Source organism: Tauraco erythrolophus, chromosome Z (assembly GCF_009769465.1).
Source record: "Tauraco erythrolophus isolate bTauEry1 chromosome Z, bTauEry1.pri, whole genome shotgun sequence".
Lineage (NCBI taxonomy): Eukaryota > Metazoa > Chordata > Aves > Musophagiformes > Musophagidae > Tauraco > Tauraco erythrolophus.
Window position 1 is genome coordinate 16,658,939 of NC_141496.1, and position 23,509 is coordinate 16,682,447.

Genomic DNA, 23,509 nt, shown 5'->3' on the forward strand with positions numbered 1-23,509 from the left:
ACGATATTGACTTTGCTATATTCTTGCCTTTTCTCTGTTGCATTTGGTTAATGTGGCTTAAGTTGGCTTTTTCAGTGTTCAGAATCTGCACACTCTGTTTTAAAGGATAAATTGGTAGATTGTATATATTTTCTATCATACTTTACGAGAATATCCCAGACTCAAAAATAGCTTGGTGCAGTCACATAGTGAAATCTGTGTGGCACTCCACTGCACAAATTCCATTAGTTATTAGCCATTCAAAGTAAAATTTAAAAACAAGCAAGTACAAAACAACACATTCCAGATGGTTTTCCAATTATAAAGTCTCCAAATGTTTTTTGTGTTGACAATGACTGACTGAGTTAGAGTTGTAATTTGCTCTGGCAAGTGCATCCCACACACCTCATCACTGGCAGAGATAAAGGCTCAGTGAAATTTTTTAGCTTCATCAATTTGCACACCCACATCTGCCTGCGGACAGAATAGAAACTACCAGCTCTGTCTTTGAAGGAGACTGAGCACATAGGGTTTCCTGGCTTCTCCCTAGCAGAACACCTGCACTGGTTTGTTAAATACTCTCACAGCCTTCATGGCAAACTCCACAAGGTCAGGGCACGAGCACTGCAATGTTGTTATTCTTGCCATTAACATGCTGCCTGGAACAGCACTGGCTGGTACCAGCGGTTCCTGATGATGTTGGCATACTGTTTATGGGATAGCCTAAGCCCAGGCAATTCACAAATGGCTATACATTTGGGTCAAAAAGGGAGCTTAACCATACGGAAATAAGCTGCTTAGTGTTCTGTTCAGAATTGGTTTGCCAGTATAGGTGAACTCTAAGTGTATGAAGGTGTACATCTCTACTCAAGGGATCTCACTAAGAGTGCCAGGGAGCAGCCCCTGACTTACTTGACTTACTTACAAGTTGGGTGGGAGTGTTGATCTGCTTGAGGGTAGGAAGGCTCTACAGAGGAATCTGGACAGGCTGGATCAATGGGCCAAGGCCAATTGTATGAGTTTCAACAAGGCCAAGTGCCAGGTCCTGCACTTGGGTCACAACAAACCCATGCAACACTATAGGTGTGGGGAAGAGTGACTGGAAAGGTGCCATTGAAAAAGGACCTGGGATTTTGGTTGACAGCTGGCTGAATATGAGCCAGCAGTATGCCCAGGTGGCCGAGAAGGCCAACAGCATCCTGGCTTGTATTAGCATAATGTGGCCAGAAGCACTAGGGAAGTGATCGTCCCTCTGTACTCAGCACTGGTGAGGCCACACTTCGAATATTGTGTTCAGCTTTGGGCCCCTCACGACAAGAAAGACATTGAGGTGCTGGAGTGTGCCCAAAGAAGGGCAACAAAGCTGGTGAAGGGTCTGGAGCACAAGTCTTCTGAGGAGCAGCTGAGGGGACTGGGGTTGTTTAGGCTGGAGAAAAGGAGGCTGAGGGGAGACCTTATCGCTCTCTACAACTACCTGAAAGGAGGTTGTTGCGAGGTGGATGTTCATCATTTTCCCAGGTAAAAAGTGACAGGACAAGAGGAAATGGCCTCAAGTTGTGCCAGAGGAGTTTCAGATTGGATATTAGGAAAAATTTTTTCACCACAAGGGTTGTCAAGCATTGGAAAAGGCTGTGCAGGGAAGTGGTTGAGTCACCATCCCTCAAGGCATTTGAAAGATGTATAGATGTGTTGCGTAGAGAGGTAGTTTGACAGTGGACTTGCCACTGTTAAGCTGATGGTTGGACTCGATGATCTTCAGGGTCTCTTCCAACCTAAATGATTCTATGATTCTATGATTCTGTAACGTCTGGATCTCTTCTGTGCCCTGTGTGACAGCTTTGCAGTCCAAGACATTATTTAATGTGTGCTTTTCCAGTTCAAGCTGTCTGAGAGAACATGTGAACTGTGTTGTAGGCCACAAGAGCAGTGGTGTCACAGTACAAAACATGACCACTCATATTGCATACCTCTGGGCTGTGGCATAAGGGAACATGGGAGCTTTGACGGTTCAAAGTCTTCCCAGATAGAGCTAAAGGAGTGTGGATACTATGGTAGAGGGAGCCAATCTCACATTCTCCGTGCAGCCTTGGAAGCAGTCCTTAGGGTGAGCTGTTATCAGAAACCTTTCCAGGCTTTGCATGGGACAGAACAAAAAGGGCTACTAGCTAATCAGTGCAGGCAAACAAGGCTCAGTGTTTGACATCACCTCTGAATGACTGGCATAGATATATCCAAAGTGACTTGTGTTGCAGCAGAATAATCGTATGTATTGAAAAAGGAGAAAGTGCTCTGTACACTCTTCTGTGTACCACTGCTCCTTTCACATGCAATTAGTCGTGCTGTCATGTGTCAGAGTTTCCCAAGACCTTTTTCCCTGCAAGACTTTGAAGTTTTCGTTTAATTACTGAAGTGCACAGTGGTTGTCTCACAGCAGTAACTTTCCCCTTAGCTGCCAAATATCTGCTGTTGTCATATGTCCGTATCAGTTTGGCAATTCAGCTTACGTAAAAATGGAGTGAGCTGGATCCTTCCAGGAAACGCTGGCTCTGCAGCTCAAGCACTGAACATGTTTGCATACGAGTCCTCCTGACAGGCCCTGACTTCCAGCGAGCGTTGGAAGTCCCAGACAACAGAGCCATGGTAACCTTGTTTTCGGCAAGATGGAGCGGTGACTGATGAGCATGCCTGATGCCTTAATCTTTGCGTATGTTGGCTGTGTTCTGTTTATCTTGATGTAATTAACCGAACAGTCCCCATATTAGTTCATTTAGTGTCATGAGAATTGGTATCTTCCTCTCGTATCAGTTGCAGCTGTCCTTTCCTGATTCAACTCCAGTGCACACACTGTACTTCTTGCGGTGACTCATATGCTGAAAAATGTCGTAACCACATGAAAACTTAGAAGTGACCTAGAGAAAGCACACAGATGCATTCAGATATGCGAGTGGTAAATAATACTTAACACAGACCAAAAGAGCATGGAAAGCCAAAAGGCCTCACTAACAGCAGGAATGAATGGGAGCAAGCTGAACTATTCATATCCATTAAGAATAAATGACCTGACACAGATAGATCCTTCTGGCTGCAAATTATTTGAGGAAGGAGTTAGTAGCGAGGCAGATGATATTTACAAGAGTTTGCAGCACAGCTCCTGTGAATCTAACTCAGAATTGATTATAAAGCTTATTTTATCTGCTCGATACTTAAAACTTCCCTCTTCATTATCCATAGGAAATAATATACATTCCAGTGGCTCATGCAAAATTAATGATAAATCTGCCAGATTTTATCATCAATTTTTCTTATTTGAAAAATTCCTTTGTATTTTCCTACAACAACAAGCATTTGTTTAGAAACTGAGGACTAGTAGGTAATATATAGCAAATATATATAAATATATAAATAGCAAAATAGTCTCTCCAAAGTCATCCAAACCTGCTTGCAAATTCGCATCTTGTGCAACTCAGCCTACTGCAGCGTGACACCTCATAACAAACTATAGAGGGCAGGTGAGGATTGTAAAGCTGTGGATGGACTTGTACACTCAGTGTTCCAGTGACTGACACAAGGTCTTTTCTTATATGGACCTAAGCCAGTTGTTTCTTCCAGCTGGTGACTTGCGCTATCTCCCTCTATTGAGAGATGACTTTAATTTTCAAGTGGATCAAGGAGTTCATAATTCAAGATAAGAAAAAGGAAACATGGGTGAAAGTCGCTTTGTAGGTGGAGGCTAACATCAAATATTAACAATGAAAGTTATGTAAAAGAAAGACTGTTGTTTATGTTTCTCCCTTTCTTTTGTTTTCCTGCCACCAGAGCTAGACTTGTGTCAACAATTCTCGAAGTATTAATAATTCAACTGTTCACTCCTGACTGATGTATGACATAGTTTCTCATGGTCTCACTGCAGTCTATTGTGTTTTCTGGTGATGCCTTCATATTTAAGGACTGCGAACTGCAGAGCTCTACAGATAGGTGCAATTAAAGCATTGAGTGGGAAAGCAGCGATGTATACATTCACTCTGCTCTTTCCAAATGGCTAATGACAGTTGTTTTGGAATAATTGTAAACATTGCCTTCAAAGGAAAGTTAAATCAGACCAATCATTCAGGTTTCATATAAGCATTTGGCAACACAACATTTAGTTCAGTAAATAACTTCTTTCCAGTGTAGAGTTGACCAAAAAAAAAAGAAAGCGCAGATGTTTAGATCTTTTAGATAAAAAAGAAACTCTAATGCACAAACTAACTAGTGCAGTGGGTGGAGCAAAATCCCAAAAGAGAGGAAAAAATAAGTTAAAAATATACAAAGGAGTTTTTAAGCTGGTATCAGAGGGAAGGTGGTAATGGTGTAAGAATACAGGTTTATTAATTTTCCTTCTAATGCATGATGTCTTTTAACAAGGCCATAGCCAGGAAAAATCTGCCTGATTTGGAATTCTCTTAAAAATAGTAACTTTCTAAAAAGTTTGAGGCAGTTTAAAAAGGACTGTAACCATATAAAAAGAAAGGTTTTAATCTACATTTTTTATTTGTTTAAACTAAAAATTAAATTTCAAAAGTAAATCCTATAGTCTTTAACATCCTTAGAAGAGGGAAGAAGGAGGGGAAACAGTAGTGAAATCTATTCTTTTCACGGTACCTAACCTTGGTTTTGAGATTTTTCAGCTATATAAGTAGAATACAACATTGACCCAGGTAGACGGTCTTATAAAAATGTTTACTTTCTTAATTTTTTTATTACTTCTGAAGTCTATGATCATCAGAGAACAGCCCCATTTTGTGGTGAAAACATGAAGTGAATTACTACTGTTCAAAGCATGACTGGATTTGTTATCTTTGCAGATACAGTGTAACCTTGCTAAGATTTGTCCTCAAAGGACAGCATTTTCATATCAGATGTGTGTCCATTTGACAACTGCTACAGACAACAATTAATAGCTTTATTTTCTAAGAACAGACCAGTGCATTTCCAAACACGTAAATGTAACTGTGTATTTACTGCAGGTGGTAAATTCCCATGAGTGAATTCTCAAAATCACAAGGCGATGTATTAAATCTTCTGCACAAGTGAGAACAAAGCTGGTTTCTTTCCCAGAAAGAAGCTGAGACTCTAAGCTCGTGCACATGTTCGTTCCAGACTTGGTACATATACAGAAAGTCCCAGTGCCTTGAGAAAAGACATTTGGCAGCTACTAGTACGTTAACCAAATGAGTGTTGGATTAGCCCAGCAGTTCCCTGGAGCAACTGCATTACAGAGAACAGCAAGTCAATTGCCAACTTGCTTACTTTGTTTCTGTAAGAATTTAATAACCAATGCTATGAATATTTATCTGATTTTTGTCTCAGAGAATCGATCTGTCCTCCATGCTTGAAGAAATAGGTTTACTGACAATTCGTAGACCTAAGAGTATGGACTTCTTCTATTAAACATAATGTATTTACAAGCAAGTCAGAAAACAACCTTTTCTCTCTTTGACCTTTCCCCGAGAATTACTGCTAATAGCCAGACTAAATTTTTACCTTCTGAGCTTACATTTTGTATTTGACCTTTGTGTTTAATGCTTTGTATTCCTGAGCGCAAACAAAACCGTGAACAATGCAAACTACAGCATTCAGAGATCTTCTTGAAACTATAGCATCTGTAAAATTGCCCCAAACTATCTTTTTTTCTGGTTTGAAGACGTATCAGTGTTGCTCACCAGCCTGGGCTGCGGCACCAGGGACGCTGTTGCATCCTCCGCAGCCAGGAGGAAATGGCCTGCCTCTTGTGGGCAGGATAGGTACCTTGAGTTGAGTAGTTAATTAGTAGTTCATTAGCTCAACTCAGTCCAGCTGGATAAGAATGATTGGTGCCATAATTCCCCCTTTTTGTTTTACCGTTTTTTGTTTTCACAAAGGCTTTATGGGTGAGCAGAGACCCGGCCCATTCATCCAACTCCAGCACGCTTCCCTCCCGCGAATACCACGTCGGGGCTTGCGGCTTTACCTTCTTCTTCGAAGGACTCTCGCTCGAGCTCCCGGCTCCGGCTCTTTTGGCTCGGGCACCTTTGCAGCCAGGGCTCTCGGCTCGGCGAGGGAGTCGGGGCTTCCCAGGGCTTCTCATCGATGTATCACGTCGGGGTCACCAGTTGTTGCTCACCAGCCTGGGCTGCGGCACCAGGGACGCTGTTGCATCCTCCGCAGCCAGGAGGAAATGGCCTGCCTCTTGTGGGCAGGATAGGTACCTTGAGTTGAGTGGTTAATTAGTAGTTCATTAGCTCAACTCAGTCCAGCTGGATAAGAATGATTAGTGCCATATATCAGAATATATTTTTCATTTCTGAAGTATTCAGACACTAGTCAAGATTTGTGCCAAACCACCAGGAATGCAAGACAAGGATGTTATACCTCCTTACCAATGTCTGCTTCTGTTTTTCAGTCTTGGCACCAAACACCCTAGGGTCTGAGCTCATCAAGCAGTTTACACAGGAAACATTTTCTTTTCTTTCTGTTGACATTTTATGAGCATTATCTTTCCTCTAACACCATCCTTCTCTGTTTGTTTCTTTTTATTTCCTTTCAATGGCAAAATTTCACAAAGAGGAGAAGTTGAGAAGCCATGCTGGGCAGTATATGTGCAATACGGGACCACGTCAGCCTGTATGCCTCACAGATTGAAACGGCAGGCAGGTTCCCGACACACAGCCTTGACCAGCAAGCACTTTTCTAGCTGAGGAAGCAAAGCTTCCTTCTTGAGATCATGTCCTCTGCTCTACAGCCAAAGGGAGCAGTGAGCTCTAAGCACAGCTGCAATTCACGGGCACAGTTTGGGAAAGCAGCTTTGGACTTGTATTTCTGTGATATTATCATAAGTATAGTGCAACATGCCCCAAAGCCAGAGTTTTACTTGATCTGGAGGTTTTCCTGGCCAGAAAGCAGGGACGAAAGGCAGGAGCAGGGGCTTAGCTTTTTTTTTGACAGTAGACTGTTAATTTGGTTTACCTTGTTTTAGGGAATTCTAATGGTAATATGACCACTATGCTCTGAAATCTAGATTAAAAAATCACAGAAAATAGCCCTTGTTAATCTATTTCAGTAGTGCTTCTGATTGTCCTTAAAGAAATGTAAACATTGAACTTGTCAATAATTTTAGATGTTATAGTTATTTTCGTACCTTGAAACCGCTTGATTTAACTTTTGTGCAAAGAATTAGATCAGTTATTCCTGCTTTTATTTTTATCGAGGAGGATTAGTTTATCCCTGTTAGAGATACAGTTATGAAAAGTCAGTGGAAAATTGGCTTAAGAAACACCAATGCAACATTTTAGGGTAAGCCCTACAATATACTCTATGTCTTTGGGATTTCCACTAGTGTAGGCAACATTACTTTCATTTTGTATGTCTTGGTGAGTAAGATAGTATTTGTTTTTGTAGCTTTCTGAATCACTTCAAGATTTTAAAGGATCAAAGTAGTGTCCAGTGATATTGCATATATACTTTGACCTGACCTTCTTTACATGGAAACAAACCAGAACTGACTCCTCTGAAATCCCTGAGGTTGTCTCTGTACGGAAAACAGAACAGAACCAACCTTCAAGGTTATCAGGATTGCCAATGGGGAGTGGAACAAAAGACTATCTTGTTTAGTGTTAGCTTTTAGCTGACTAACTAAGAGATGAGTCAAAGTAAACTTCTAAATACTTGGGCACTTCCCTTGACGTTTATGCTGTAGCGTTATTATTGAGAAGCAAAATCAAAAATTTCCCTGTTACCCAAACCATTGAAAAGGGCCTGTCTTTATGATAGACAAGAGTTAACAATTTCTTGGCCAACAGGGCTAAGGAACAGGTCAAGACGGGGGTGAAAATGGGGAGGTACAGTTGAAGGCATTGAAATGTTCTTTCTTTCCCATGAAGGAAGACTGCAATGGGTTGTGACTCTTTGAACCTCGTTACCTGAATTTAGGGGAGTGAAGGAAAACCACCAAAAGTCTAGGTAATTACAATTAAGACAGATTGTGGTGGCTAATGCCCATGAACAAAAGTAATGCTGCAGTTGTTTATTGTTGTAAACGATGCTTTGATGTTTTGGATCCAACAAAAACTTGGTTTGAATTAGCAGTGTTTGTCTAAAACGCAATGAAACATGATATTTACCTCTGAGATAAGCAGGGCATCATGCTTAAATGGTTGTATAATTTTTTGTGGACGCTTGAGTGGCAAAAGTTGCCAACGTAATAAGGCTTTTATAAATGAAATAATGAGGAAATCTCAGCTAGGAAGCGTTTAATTCAATTGAGAGGTGGAATTTCTAATTGGTGCAGAAGCCTCAAAGCTCCCATGGTGGATTATGTAAAACTGACACAAACTAAAAAACAAAGGGAGAAAGGAAGCAAGGAAGATTAAAATGTACAGACAAGTACTAACAGAGAATTAAATTGTATGTCTGACAGATAGTGAGGGCTTAGGATGTTTTCTCTATAACATCTGACTGACAAACTGAATTCCCAGAATGAAGATCTGCTAGGGAGAGAAGTACCATCCAATGAGTATCCGTCCTCAGGGCTGGCCAGCCACATCATTACTGAGTTGCTAATAGATTTGTTCCCAATGGCACTGAACCTGAGAGACTGAAAATTGGTGTGTCAAGAGGGAAAGGTTCTCTGTGTCTCCTCATTATGTATCTTAATTAGGGAAGATCAGATTCTGTACTTTGTTCACACGTCTTACTCGTCAAGCAGATGTCAGTGGGACTGCATGGGAATAAAGCTTCAGGCAATGAGCAGAACGGCTGAGCAGCTGTTTCTCCCTGTTGTTAGCTCAGTGATTCCTTTAAATAAATAAATTTTTTTACAGGGCATGCATGAGTTTTACTCTGTTGCCTATAAAAGCTGTGTTTATAAGCCTAGCATTGTGCAGCTTCCTCAAATCAAGCATGACTTCTTCGCTTTGCAGCAAGAAGGTGAATGTGTTAACCTGCAAATTCCATTAACAATTTTCTACTTCAAATGAACTAATACAAAACAAGAAGTAATTTCTGAAGTGTCAGAGGGAGTTTTATTAGGCATGGGCACATGGTTTAAATGACAGAGATAGGCCGCGTCTGACCACCTTCTTTTTTTCAGTCTACCTTTTTATTTCCATCTGAGAGCAAGGGTGATCTGTAATAGTGCTGCCACCATAAACTTTGTCTACTAAGCAGTTTGAATTGCAAGTGAAAATCATATAGTACCTGTCTGATGAAAAGCTCATTTTTTTGTTGTAGCCTCAAATGTTATCTGGGAGCTTGGTGTCATATAGTATATCTTAACAGAAATCACCAAATCAAAGACACCAACAGATATTTAAAACTATTTTGCAGTAGCATTGGGATGCCCTAGGTGATATGAGGGAAAACTGGGGAGAGCAAGGGGAGGCATTATGCTTTTCGGTGTTGAAAATGAAGAGTAGGCATTTTACTTCAGATCTAGAAAATAAAGTTAAAAGACACGGAAATTAGAAATTACTTATCATCTCTATCTTCAAAATGGGGAAGTACACAGAGGTAGAATCAGATTTTCAGAGATGCAAAAAATAGCTGTGTCTCCAAATGTCAGTGAGAGCCAATGAAACTCAAGTATTTATATTTAATTTCAGTGTCTGCTTCAGAAAAACCTCTCCCTAAATGACTTCCCTGATTGTGCACGGCCATGACAGATCCAAGAATCAAAAGATCAAAAGCAGAAATCTTGGACACTGTGATTAGATTTTTTTTTTTTTTTTTGTCAACACCTTACTGCTAGTCTAGATTAAAGCTCTGCTGAGATATGGTAACCCCAAGCAGAGAGGAGGAGGGGAGATGTGACACCAAGCTGCTAAGTAAAAGCTATGTTGCTCTTATGTGACTGGCAGGTCTCTCTTTAGGCAAAACATCTCTGGAGAAATTTCTTGGCATGCTCATATTCCCCCATGCCAAAACTTAGTCTGTCTCTGCACCCCATTATCCTGACCTCAAAAAGCATAAAATTATAACTTTTAAAATGTTCTGGACAAAACTAAAAAAAAAAAAAAAAAAAAAAAAAAAAGACAACCTCCAAGCACTTTTAAATCCCAAAGGGGTTTTCACAGGTGCCAGTCTCTGAGTTTGTGAGTTTCAGAGACTGCAGAAAGAAACTATTCCTTTTAACTCATCAAATCTCATGAAGTACAGAGATACCCACAATAAGACCTAGGAAATATCCTCAAAGGCCTATTTCAGAAGTAGATTTTTATTCAGCATCCCAGGCTTTTTATTTTGCTGAGGTCTGAACAATACTGAGACGTTTTAGACTTATTGATTCATTGATTTATTTTCAGTGTTCTTTCCTGTAATGCATTAAGGAAGAGTCTTTTTTTCAGTTATGAAATAAAGGCAGTCCCTGCTCTGGCAAGCCTACAATCAATTAATGAAAGAGTAAGGAGAAGGAAAAGGCTTTGGGAAGGTGGAGCATTTAGATTTATTGCTTTGGACCCTCAGAACATACTCTCAAATCATGCAAAGAGATTAAAAACAAGGATTGAGAAAATGGAGTCCTGCCTAACCCTGAGCAGAAACCTCAACCAATAATCAAGCCTTGTACTGCAACTAGAGAATCAGTAAATTTTGATTCTATCAAATTTTGGCTCTAGTGAGTCCCAGGTTGAGGGAACGCTACTGTCAGTCCTCTGCTTCCCAGCTGCACGTAGCTCACTGCACAGGCTCTACCCTGAGAAATCCTGACTAACCATAGTTGCTGTGGTGCTGAAAAAAGGCAAAGTCGTTTCTCAAATAACTGAGCTACAAAGAAACCGAAGAGCTACAGACCAAGGTCAACAACTCAGTTGCCACCAAATACGATTGGTTTATGTGCTAATACCAGGTATCTCTATCTTTTCCACTTAGATATAATGACATTTTTGCATTGGTAATTACATTGAAGCTGGAAGGATGCTTGTTTTCATGTCACTACCTACATACCAGCCTTTGAATCTCTCAACTCCTTCTGGAGGGAAAAGCAGACCTCTGAGGAAATGTAAAAAATTCCTCCCAGTGATCAGAACACTTGACAATTGATGCTGAATCGAGATGGTTTAGAGAAGCTGATGCTGTACCAGCTGGGGACTGGGAGGTGAAAGCGATATGAGCTCTAGATCGGACTCATTTCTGAAGAAAATCTGAGACTTTGTGAAGTTACTGACAGTAGAAGTGTGCTCATGGCTGGACAGCAGCTTGGATGTAGAAATGAGCCAGTCTAAAGCTTTTTGATAGCGTGCACTGAGTGACAGAGACTCTTCTTTAGTCAGGTTCTGCTTACATAAGCATATTTAGAATAATCCCGAAGACAACTGTGAAGCATTCTAGGGTGTCAAAAAGTGATGAGTTTGTGTTTATAGGTAGAACTGCTGTCCTCTAAAGTCACAAGAGAGAGATTTGAAGACTTACGTCACTCAGAAAGTATGACGTGTGTAGACTATGGCCTGGAGTCACTTCATTTAAGATGACCCCTGGAGGGTTTGTGCTGCTTGCTGTAGTATTCCGCCTATAGCGTTAGACAGATGGACATATTGAGACATGTTTGCAGAAGTGATTGAAGTGGATTGCAAACCAGACTGCCTGTTGTCTACTTGTGTGTAGCCTTTGGATTAGTTGATATGTGCTGTCTGGGATGCTCGTGCTCTCATGAACTTTCTCTGTGGACAATGATGTGATTTCAGTAGGAAGGGAAGCAAATTCAGAGGACAGGGTGAGGCCTTTCATGTTCAGCTCTAAAAACGTTAAGTTGGCAACTATATGTCTGAATTCTATTTCTGTATAATTATTTCAGGAAACAATCACAAAGAGCAATCACACAGAAAATTCCCTGCTGTTAATTGCCTTTGTTGGGTCAAGATCATGCCAGGCTTAGGGTCAGGTTTCATCCCACAGTGCCTTCCAGTAGTGTCCTACACACAGCAGTTCGCTTCCAGGTTCCCTCCTTGCTGAAAGCTGGAAATTAATGGAAATTTAGCTACTTGGTTTTGCTGTACAGTCTGTGGTGTTTCTAAAAGGCATTCTGTCAGCACCTTATCCAAAATCTTTGGTTATAAAACTTCACAGGAAAATTCTATTAATATTCTGACGCTGCGTGTATTTGTCCAATTGGGTTGATAATTTGGCAAGCAGTTCAATACATGTTAATGCTTGTTTTTTCACTCAGGTTTCATTAGTGAGGGAATTTGTTATGCTACATCCATTTATTTTTTGTGCTTTTAAAGGAAGTAGCTAATCGTTCTCTTTTCACTGTTAGCGCTAGAAATGATTTGGAGAAAAACAGTAGGTGTCAGATGTGATAAGTGACTTCTTGAGGGCTGTTCTTGTAATGAAGTTCACATATCAAACTGGAAAATTAAGTTTGAAATTTTCTCTATTCCCTGACCTTTAGAAATTAAAAGGGATTGATATGTTCTGAAGACAGGCAAGTTAAATAGAAGGTTATACTTAGCTTTTCAGATGCCGATTTCTTTTTTCTTTTTTATATTGTTGTTCAGATATTTTTAGCTGTTGTAAGACTTCTCTTTTGCCCTACAGTGGATCCTAACATACAAGGGAGTTAACAAGGAACAGGAGAATCAGCTAATTTATTTTCAAACTTAAACAAAAATGTTCTCTTCTAATAACAACTGGAGAGAAGAAACAGCACTGCTAGGGCAGTGCTTATGGTACACCACATTTTGCAAGAAGTGTTTAGAGTGGAAGTTTGGCAGAGATCTACTATATATATAGACACTGTGACAGGGTAGTCAGCTTTGATTAATAGAGGGCTTTGAGTTTAAGACATATTTTAGTGGGGATCTTTCTTAATACATATCTATAGTCAGGTGATCATGAGAGAATCTAGGTTTGTTTGCTTAAGTGTTTTCAGCTCTTGCTGTTGCAAGACTGAGACCTCAAACTACATGCACTCCAAATAGACTATGCCCAACTCGAAATAAAAGTTCACGATATGATAGTCCTTAAATGCACTATTGTTTTTTAAGTGAAATTATTTTCTGAATACCTGGATTTGAATGTATTGGATGAATGTTTCATAGAAACCTTGCTGACATATGTAGGCTCTATTCCTTAGAAGATGCTGTCTATTATATATGACTTAAACTACAATTGCCATCAAACACAAATATTCCCATGCGTATATTTGATTTCACCTCCCCAAGGAGGAAACCAGAGCACTGAAGAGCTATGGCTTCCAGCCTTTCTCCTCCATTTCTGTCCCATGTCCCAGGCTTAATTTGTCACAGGGGCAGTGAGGAGTGGCCACAATTCCAAGCTGGCCCTCACCTCCTGCAACACGACTGTGCCAGTTCACCAGAAGCACGTGTCACCCTTCCCAGAACACTGTGGAAATCCAGCCCTGCCGCCTCCGCTTGCCTTGCAGTCCCAGCGCAGGCAGAGCTCTGCTCAACAGCAGCAGAAGCACAGTCTGTGAGAAGTACAACAGCATGTCCCCAAGTCACTCCCTCCTTTCTGTAAGATCAGCATAACACAAAGACCAGATGAATTTTTTCCCGTCTGTCTTCTCTAAACGGTGTATTGGCATTTCCAAGCGAGTTGAAGCTACTTTGTTTCTAAATGCCAGCAGGGCTTCTTAGAAGGCAGATGCCTTTAGTGAATGCAGCTGGCACAGTGTGTCTTTCAATATTCTCTGGGAAGGGGTTGCAGTAGGAACAAGCAAGCACGGTCACCTCTAGTAAAACTATGGCAAGGAGTCTTGCCTATGGTGAATAAAATCTCTTATGTAAAGAGGCTGTGGAGCAACACTAGAGCTGTCCTTTTGAATGTGCTTTGTGCCTTCACCCCTTGCACAACTATGGTCAAGGCTGATTTATACAGCATATCACCAAGTTAGCAAAGACATTCGCTGGGTGCCAAAAGCCAGGGCACTGCTGTTGCCAGGTTAATACACCCTGTTTCTAAAGAAAGCTAAGTTTCCTGGATACAGTGCCACAGGGACATAGCTGGTTGTGAGTCTGGCCAGAGCTGGCTCGGACTTGAGGCACCCTGTGGCAAGGCATGGCAGTGTGTCCTTACGCAACAGTAGCTTCTGCAGTGCATATGTTTTACAAACCTAGACTCCAAACAGATCATAGAAAACTCAATATACAGGAGCTTTGGCTCTATAAAGAGTGTCTAAAAATGATGGGGTGGCCCAACAAAGTAATACAAGAAATCTAATGCTGTGAATGTATCTGATTACAGTGAGGTGGCAGGAAACTCATCTAGGGCATTTTCCACCTCTCGGAGCTAGCTGTCTGAGCCATGGCTGTAATGGAGGCTACTACATCCATTAGGATTTTGGCCTTGGACTCATCCCAGAGAGTAAGCTTTGCCAGTGCCTTTTGAAACAGCCAGACTGGGCTCACCCTTTCTCAAGAGGCGGTAGCAGTGTGACCGGCCACATCTAGCGTTAACAGCCACTGAGTCAAAAGGCTTGCCTGGCATGCAGGAAGCCAGAGTCTCAAGCTCTCACAGCTGGATGTATATGTATGTCCAGCTCTTAGCCCTCATTGCTCAGTGCTGGAGTGCACCCTCTGAGCACAGAGCAGCAAGTGCAGGGGGCCCTGTCTGGTTTGTAGCTGTGGTTTGCAGTACATTAATGCAGAGTACAGAGTTAAATCAAATTTTCTTAGATCCTCATTATACAGACTACCCCAATTGTCATCTTTTTTGTCACATATGAATTCAATGAAGAGAGTGATTTCTGTGTAGCAGAAGGAAGGCATCTGTTTTCAGGAAATGGTCCAGGACAGAGGGTTGCCCAACCTGGAATGAGGTGCCAAAACCCTGGAGAGATCCAGTGCCTCTCCTCTGTGCAGACCCTGGGCAGAACATTCTTTATCTGAACGGATCTCAAGAAGCTCCCTGACCTCCATAATGGCCACCATGAAGCCCATTTTGAGATTCTTTCCAGTCTTTGCATGAAGCCCACTATAGCAGCAAGGAGTGGATTCTCCTTGGGAGGGGTGAAGGGAGAAATCCACTAGGACTTTGGCATTGCAAGGCATAACTTTCAGAAATGTGCACTGGTAATGCAAAAAAATAAATGATGACAGGATCACACTACTTTGTTCTGAAAATGTTTATATCTACTTGAAAGTGCAGACATGAAATTCTCATCCGTTGTACAAGGCTGTCTCTGTAAGGCTTTTGACAAGTACTCCTGTTAGACTGGGAAATGAAAAACTACCCATTGTTTATTTCAAATTATATCACTGTCGAAGAACTATTTAATAAAGAGATTAAATCTTTCCATGGAGTTATGTCAATATAGTATTTGCTTATCAGAAAATGTATTTGATTACGATTTTTCTAGAATAAGTCTATTATAGGATGTTTTGTTTGTTGTAATGGACTTCAGCCATTTCACAATAATGCACTAAATTGATCCCAGGTGGCACAAATAAATGGTCTGACTGGTGGTGGCAAGATTCCTGTTCACAGATATTAACCTGTGAAATAGATGAGGAAATATAAGGCAAGTGAGTTCAAAAGAGCATAGATCATTTATGTGACTGGGTAAAATGTAAACATTATGGCACATAGTCTGGGAGGCAGAGGACGTGAATTGAATCAAAGAGTGTTCAGAAAAAGGAGGAGGAGGTTATTTTAAGGAAAAAATCTGTTTTCCTTCTCGTACAAGCAGACAAATAAGGATATAGCATAAACTAGCTGAGATTTTGTGGTTGAAAATGGTGTTCACTTTGAGTTCATCTGTAATACTGGGGAACAGTCCTGATTGACATAGGGTATTCCTGAGTACATAAATGTCCAGGAGAACCTGTCATTCTTATTCAATGGGTGAAAGACCAAACATGTGCTTAGCCTGTCAGTCCTGAAAGGTAGTCTGCTGGAAACAGACAGAGTGGCCAACAAGTGGGAGCCACTCTGAAAATAGTCTAGGTGAAAAATGTGTGCATTTCAGTAACTTGCTCCTTTTTTGAACATGCATTTTTATCTAGATGATCACAAAACCATGGTGTTTTCTTGGAATCCTCTTACTCCAATACTCCTTCTTAGCTGACACTGAATCTCTTGGTGTACTTACACTATAAACTGTGGGGGGCAAGGACTACCGGCTCAGCAGGTATCACGTGGCCTCAGCACAGAATATCTGGTCTTGGCATCCTACAACAACAAGATTTAGAGCTTAGGTAAGGTGATTTTTTTCCATTAGAAGATTTATTAAAAAAAAAACAACCAAATTGTACATACCTGGGTGGAATGTGGTACTTATTTACCTTAGGAAAGATCTTACCTACTGGAAAATTTGAAATTAAATATTGTTGTATCCAGACTCTGATACAACCCTTTTGTTGTTTGAGAAATTAACCAATTTATATTTTGTTTGCCCTTATTAATTTGGCTTAAATATTGACCTCCTAAAAAGTCTGAAGATTTATTTCCCAGGTCAAATATTTTAATATATAACGTAAATTGACTGCTTAAAATGCAACTAAAAAAAAAAAAAGTAATTTAGAAGTCACATTAATTTGACATTGGAGAAGTCTGGAGAACATAAAAAAGAAAGAAAAGGAGAACAAAGTAAACCATGAAGACAGGACAAATGGTGGGAATTTTTCTTGCTCCTCCAGTTTCTGATGTTCTTATGTGAAACTTCATTAAAATATATTTACTTCCTTATATCACATTTGGTATTAATGCTGGTACTTGTTTACTAAAGACTTGAACAACCACCTTGTTATTGGGCAAGTTCTTAAGCAAATAAAGGACATTCACAGTTTTTGTAACAAAGATTGATTCATGGACGAAATAAGAGCAGGTAAGGTGTACGATATGATCCTCAGCATAATTTCATCCTTATCTGGCATTATCCTCACAGTCAACTTTTTCACCAGCTAGGCGTATATTTAGTTACCTCACAAGAAAAACGTCCTGTGAAGTGACAAGCCAGAAAACCAAGTAGAAGGCACTCAGTCTAAAAGCGATGTGCTAATCATCAAAGCAGTCTGATTTACCATAAGCCATTAAAATGTTTTTAGGATGAGGACTGCTTGTGGGAAAAATCTCTCTTAGCAGAGTAGCCTCTGTGACCCCGTGGTTGAAATCAGGAAAGAGAATGTTTCTGCCTTTCACTATGGGACTGGGAAAAGGAGAGTTATTATCACTGACACAACAACTTCTGCTACTTTAGCACAAGATGTTCTTAAATGAAACAAAAAATTATGTTTAATATGCCTACAACAGGAAGCTCTTATCATTGCAGTTCCCAGTGATTTTATTTCTGTGGTTTGGAGATATGTATTTCAAATGGAAACTCTTTTGTTTTTATTTTGCCTTTTACTTTGTCATTTGTAAAATCAACAGAAGTGAAGTTGCTGTTATGCTAATGTGTTGTTTTCTTAATAACAGCTATTGCCAAGAATTTATTCCAATATTCTTTAGACTGAAGTTTCCAAAACCAAGGAAATTCAAAGTGATAGCTAGAATGACAGAAAATTGTGATTTCATGGAACGAAACCTGCTATGATGCTTTTCCAACAGAAATTTTTTTTGTGTCCTTTTCACAGCCTGATTATTTTGTTAACATCCTTTCTGTTTATGAAGAAAGATAAAACCAGTATTAGCTTTTCTTTCAAGTCTGCTGTCTCATTGTAGCTGATAGGCAGAATGTGTATGCAACCCAGCCAGGACGATTGCCTTGCCCAGCTCTTAGAAACCTGATGCAGAAATAGCTCTTTCGCAGACTCAGGGGAGATCTGAAAATATAGGGGGATATTGGATGTGTAACAGCAGAAGTATCAGATGACATGTTGGTAATCTGTTCAGATCACAGTAATATCCTTTCATTAAATGTATTTCAAATTTCCACTGTCTTCCCAGAGAATTATGTAATAGTGCTAGATAATGTCTGGTTCCCATTGAACTAACTATAGGCATAGGGTGTGACAGTCTAATTTTAATATTTCTGAGTTTTACATAGCTTAAACTCTTTAGTGTATACATTAAATTGCATCTTCCACACATAACAATACTCAGATAAGTCAAGCACCTTCAGTTTTTAGAAATGGTCTTTAACATCTACTGAGAAGTTGATTTAAAGTATTTTGCCTACAAAAATAGCATAACTTGATTTGCTGTGTTGAGGAAGACATAATAACTAGTACAGTGTGATATAGCTCAGGTATTCAGATCAGTAATTGGTGACAGGTGTCTGGTTATTGAGCAAAATACCATGCAAACATAGCTGCGTACCACCTCATCACAACCACACAGATGCTGGAAAAAGTCAGCTATAAGCTAAAGTTCAAGGCTCCCATTCATAATGTTTTCAATTAATAAATCATTACTTAAATAGAAAACTACACCTCCCCTTTTTGTACTAAACCAGCTTTTTCTTTTCACTGCTTGTTCTTTCATTTATTTGCTCATGACATTCTGATTGATATGATAATTCAGAAATAGCCTGGTCAGGTGGCCATGAAACCATTTTCTTCAAGGAGAGCTCAGTAGCAGAGCATGGGAAGTTTAGCTCCTGACAAAAGAAAAGCTGTACTTGAGAGGGAGCTGACTTCTGTTACAAAATATTTCAGTAGAAATCTATAAAACAAAAAACCAAGGGTTTTTTTAGGGTATCACTAGGTGACATAATGGGAGTGTTACTAATAGAGCTGTGAAAAATCAGTCCAGGTTGAAAATAGAAGCTATACTACATTTGAGGAACACATGCTTTTGGGACAAGGCAACAAACTAGATGGCTTAGCAGCCTCTTAGCACAGTTTCCATCTGTGATGTATATACTTAGTCAGTGCTGAAGAACTTTTATTTCTTCCAATCATATACTTACCCAGGCTATTGTAAGGAGAGTACATAACTAACACAGGAGCTGGGTTGAAGTTATATTAATGCATGTTTATAAAATGCTCTGAGATGCTTACAAGGGAGAAACTTTAGGAGAGCAAAGCATTTCTACATGCGAGAATGATTGGGGAAACGTTCTTTGCCTGCTTCTGTTTTGGTTTTGATATAATTTGTGTCTGTAAACAGCCACCTGTAAAGTATTTGAATCCCAGAACTAAACAGAGTAACATTTTTCAGAACAGTTGATGAAGTATTTAACAAGGTTTTACTTTAAAAATTAACAATGTCACATTTTAAAATGTTTCCTTATCAAAAGAGTCAGGTGCCCTCTTCAAACACAGAAGATAGACTTGGAAATGAAGGGGATAAAAAATGACGGTCTACCTCCCCTTGCTGCAGCTGTGGTGCAAAGAGATGCTCAAATTAACAGGGTCCCCCTTTGAGAGTGATGACGATAGGAACCAGAGGACTTTCTTTGAAGGGCTGATAGCTGTTGCTTGCAGTGTGACTAGTAAGGAAGCGTCTTGCATCTTGGCATTACACGTGGAAATTCATCAGGAGGTTTCTTCGTATTAAACAACCTTTACTTTGGCTAATGTGCTGGGTTTTGGAGTAGGACTTCTATATCTAAGCTACTAGAATTGTTGAGCTCTCCTCCTGGAGTAGCAATAGACCATGTTCCACGTAGAGCAACACAGGGAGAAAGCTGGCTGGTGATAAGTGCTGTAGGGCACATGAAACCTCAAACTAAAAACTGTGTGATCTTGGTATGTCCCTACTAAGAAGGGAACTGGATTCTTCTTTCCCTGTTTCCTACTCCCAGCAAACATCCAGCTGTCTGCGCGTCTAGGAACAGGTCTTCAAAAGTAGTGATCAGATACCAGTCAAAAAATTATCTAACTATTCTTTATTTAATTTAATTTTGCAGAAAACTTGAAAATATATGTTAATTTATTAAAAGTCAAGAAGGTTTCCTCAGAAGTATTGTCACCAGCTATCTAGTGATCCCTTGGACCTACATAGTATTCCCCCCAAAAAAAACATTTATCTAAAGCATAAACTATTCTATCACAAAAAAATATTTATATATATGGTAATATCTGTTTATTTACAGGGTTCAACCTTCTCTCTTTGATGCCTGTGAGGATTTCCTTTTGGCTTCAACAGGATGGGGAACTGTAGCCCTTAGGGGAATCACCTCTTCTCTCACGTTTTGCAGAAGATATACTCAAGGCTACAGGAGGAATGGAGTACTTAGACCTGTTGTTTATCTTTGCTCATTTTCCCAACAGGTACATGTTTTTCTCTGCGTGCAGGAGCCTTCCTTTGTGCAGGAAGGCCAGGACAGAGCTCCAGCTCCTCCTTCCATAGATCTCTAACCAGCTGCTATTTAAACTAAGAACAATTCAAAGTTTCTAACTAAAGCCCTGGTTGGGGAGAGATTCGAAGGCAACAATTTACTGTTGTCCGCAACAACTCCACTACAACAGAGGAAAACCACAGAGTGCCACTGTTAAAACAACAGACTTTATTTCTGTGGTATTGAATTTTTTTCAGTTTTACAAACCCATCTGAGTTGTCTTCCACTTTCAAAACTGATTGGGAGAAACAGGATGTCCCTCATTTCTCTTGCTGGCAAAATGAGGCCTCTGCACAGTTAAAAAAATTTCAGCAAAAACCACAGACCACAGTTAGTAGCAATGAGTTACTGACCCAGAAAATACTTGTAGAGCTGACAGTGGGTTTTGTGTTAACAAGTACTTATTATCATTTACATCCATCTAAACTATCATAATCTCTATGCTACATCTAACAATCGTGTTTCCTTGCATGGGCCATGATTCTGCAAGTGTTTGCAAGATATGCTTATCTGTATGCACACAAGTGGGCTCAGGGAAAGCCATGACACTGTGCTTAAAGATATCCCTGTGAGCAGTCAGGTATTTGAATTTCAATTACAGTTTTAACAGTTCAACATAGACATGCAGGACATTTTTCCATGGTAGAGAAGCTCCCATTAGGTGGACTCATTAAAGACACAGTTTGTTACCCACTGTGTTTAGCTGCAAATCGGAAGGTATTTATTTTTAAAATTGCCTTTTTGCAACATAACAACAGTGTTTACAGGATAACTTTCTGCTGTGACAGGAAGGTGACTAGGATTTTACTGTTTTCACAGACCAAAGTCCGCACTGCTTCTAAGAACTGTTTTATTTCTTCTCATTAAAGATGAGAGCAATATTTCTACCTTCCAGCTGATGACACAGAGTTTGGAGACATTGATCATAATTATCCCTGTTAATAACTGGCGTAAAAAGACATTCAGAGAAATTGAGCCATTTATACAAGGCCAAACTGGCCAGATAATTATCTCTTTTCTGGTACCTTACCTATGTCCTGTATAAATGATCATGTCTTTGGCTATCTAAAATATGACAACTCCTCGTAAATGTAGGGTGTATTCAGTCTTACGAGGTGTCTCGGAATTAGGAGAGATTGAGGGATCACTCAAGGAGAGATCATTCCCAAAAGATATCCTTACCTTTTAGGCAAGTAAAACCTTTGCATTTCTATTCTTAACAGATTCACGTCTCAGACAAATAATCACACTGCCCTTGCTGCCTCTCATTATTATCTGTTTTACAAATTAAAGTGTCTGTTGAATATGTTTATCAGTAGTTGCATGATTCTCATAAAGTAAGAGAAAACAAAGGTCTGCGAAGAGGGCTGAGGAAGATTTCAAGGGTTCATCTTTCTGTCCTGAGGCAGGATCAGCTATTTCTAAACCATTCCTGATGTCATAAAAATTCCCTAACTCTGTTTTTACAGTTGTTGACAGAGACGTTTGGCAAACTCCTGAGTTAACCTGTTCCTAGCTATCTTCACTATTACAGAATATGTCTTTGTGTCTAACTTAAGTGTACTAGCTGGCTATTTAAGCCCATTATTTTTTGCTCTATCCACAGTAGACGTTATTACCTCCTCTTTTGCAACAGCCTTTTGCATATTTGAAGGTTGTTATCATGTCTCTCCACAGTCTTTCTTCTCTTTAAGAATAAACAAATACTGTTCTTTCCTCATGGGTTATGTTCTCTAGACTTCTGACCTGTTTGTAGCTCTCCCCTGCACACTCTCCACTTGATCTGCATTTCTCTTGGGAAACAGCTGAGAACTTGCCTGCAGCCCATGAAGTCAAATGATTAATCCCTCTGCTCCAGATATGAAACTTCTGTTTGGACAAGTTTGGGATATTTTTTCTGCTTTGTGCAGAGCTTGTAATCAGTTTTAATAACCGATACTTTGTCTGAAAACCTACAGCCTACTGTTCATTTCCCAGTTATTTCTACTGAAGCATAGTATTTTGGAATTTACATAAATCTGTTTGTCAAGAACATGTCAAATTTGAATCTTGATTCTCAAAATAACTGAAACACTGGCTGGTATTAAACCCCAGACATCCTCTTTTGCAATCCTACCACATGCATAACTACACAGCAGGACAGCAAATCTGCGATAGCTACACTCTGGGCTTTCCAGTTAACAACAGACCTTGCTTAACAAATACTGAATCTGAGCTTTTCAGTAATGTAGGTGATGCAGACAGAAGAAGTCCACCTGTATCAGGAGTCTCTGCGGCACAGTTGGTTAGCGTGGTCGACTGTTAACCGGGAGGTTAGTGGTTTCAAGCCCACCCAGGAACGGCTTCCAATGGCAGTTCAGTTCCCTTGGCAAAAGTCTGAAGAGAAAAAGCAAACTGATGCAAGTTCGTTATTCTGCGTTGCTTCACATATAGGGGCAATGACTTTAAACTGAAAGAAAGTAGATTTAGATTAGACAGACGGAAAAAATTCTTTACAATGAGGGTGGTGAAACACTGGAACAGGTTGCCCAGAGAAGCTGTGGATGCCCCATCCCTGGAAGTGTTCAAGGCCAGGTTCGATGAGGCTTTGGGCAACCTGATCTAGCGGAAGATGTTCATGGCCATGGCACAGGGGTTGGAACTGGATGGTCTTTCAAGTCCCTTCAAACGCAAACCGTTCTATGATTCTATGAATTTAGTGTGGTGCACACATCTCCTTTTTTCAAAAGCTGTTATTTTATCATAGATACAAATAAGATTTCTTTGATTGTTCTTGGCAAATCAGCACTAGCTGTCTTTCATTTCTGTGTTATTTTTGGGATGCTTAAAATTGATCAATGTTTATTTTATCATTTTTCAAAGAGTTTATGTTAGGCTGGCCAGTTACCAGTCTCCTAGCTGCTACCATCCCATTTTTAAAAACTGGCCATTCATTGGCTTTTTTCCACCATGTGGAACCCCACTCAGCCATAAATTGTTCCCTGAGTGCCTAGGATGATTTCACTCAACCCAATTCAAATATGTAGTCCTTATAAACAGCCTCTTCTTTTCCTGATCCAGGCTGACTTTTTCCCCCTTTGTCACTTGTCTTAATTGTATCGGCTTTCTTACTCTATCAGTCTTCCTACTAAAGGCATAACATACATTGGCCTTCATTGTGTTCACTGTTGTTAGTTCTCCTTTCTCACCAAGACCTTCTTCTTACCAAAAATGTGATTAGAGAAATTTCCTATTTGGCCTTTAAATTTCTTGTGCTTGATTTTATCCCCACTTGATGCTTGAACTATTTCTTGAAATATATCCTCTGGATTATTTATATGCTTTTCATTTATGTAT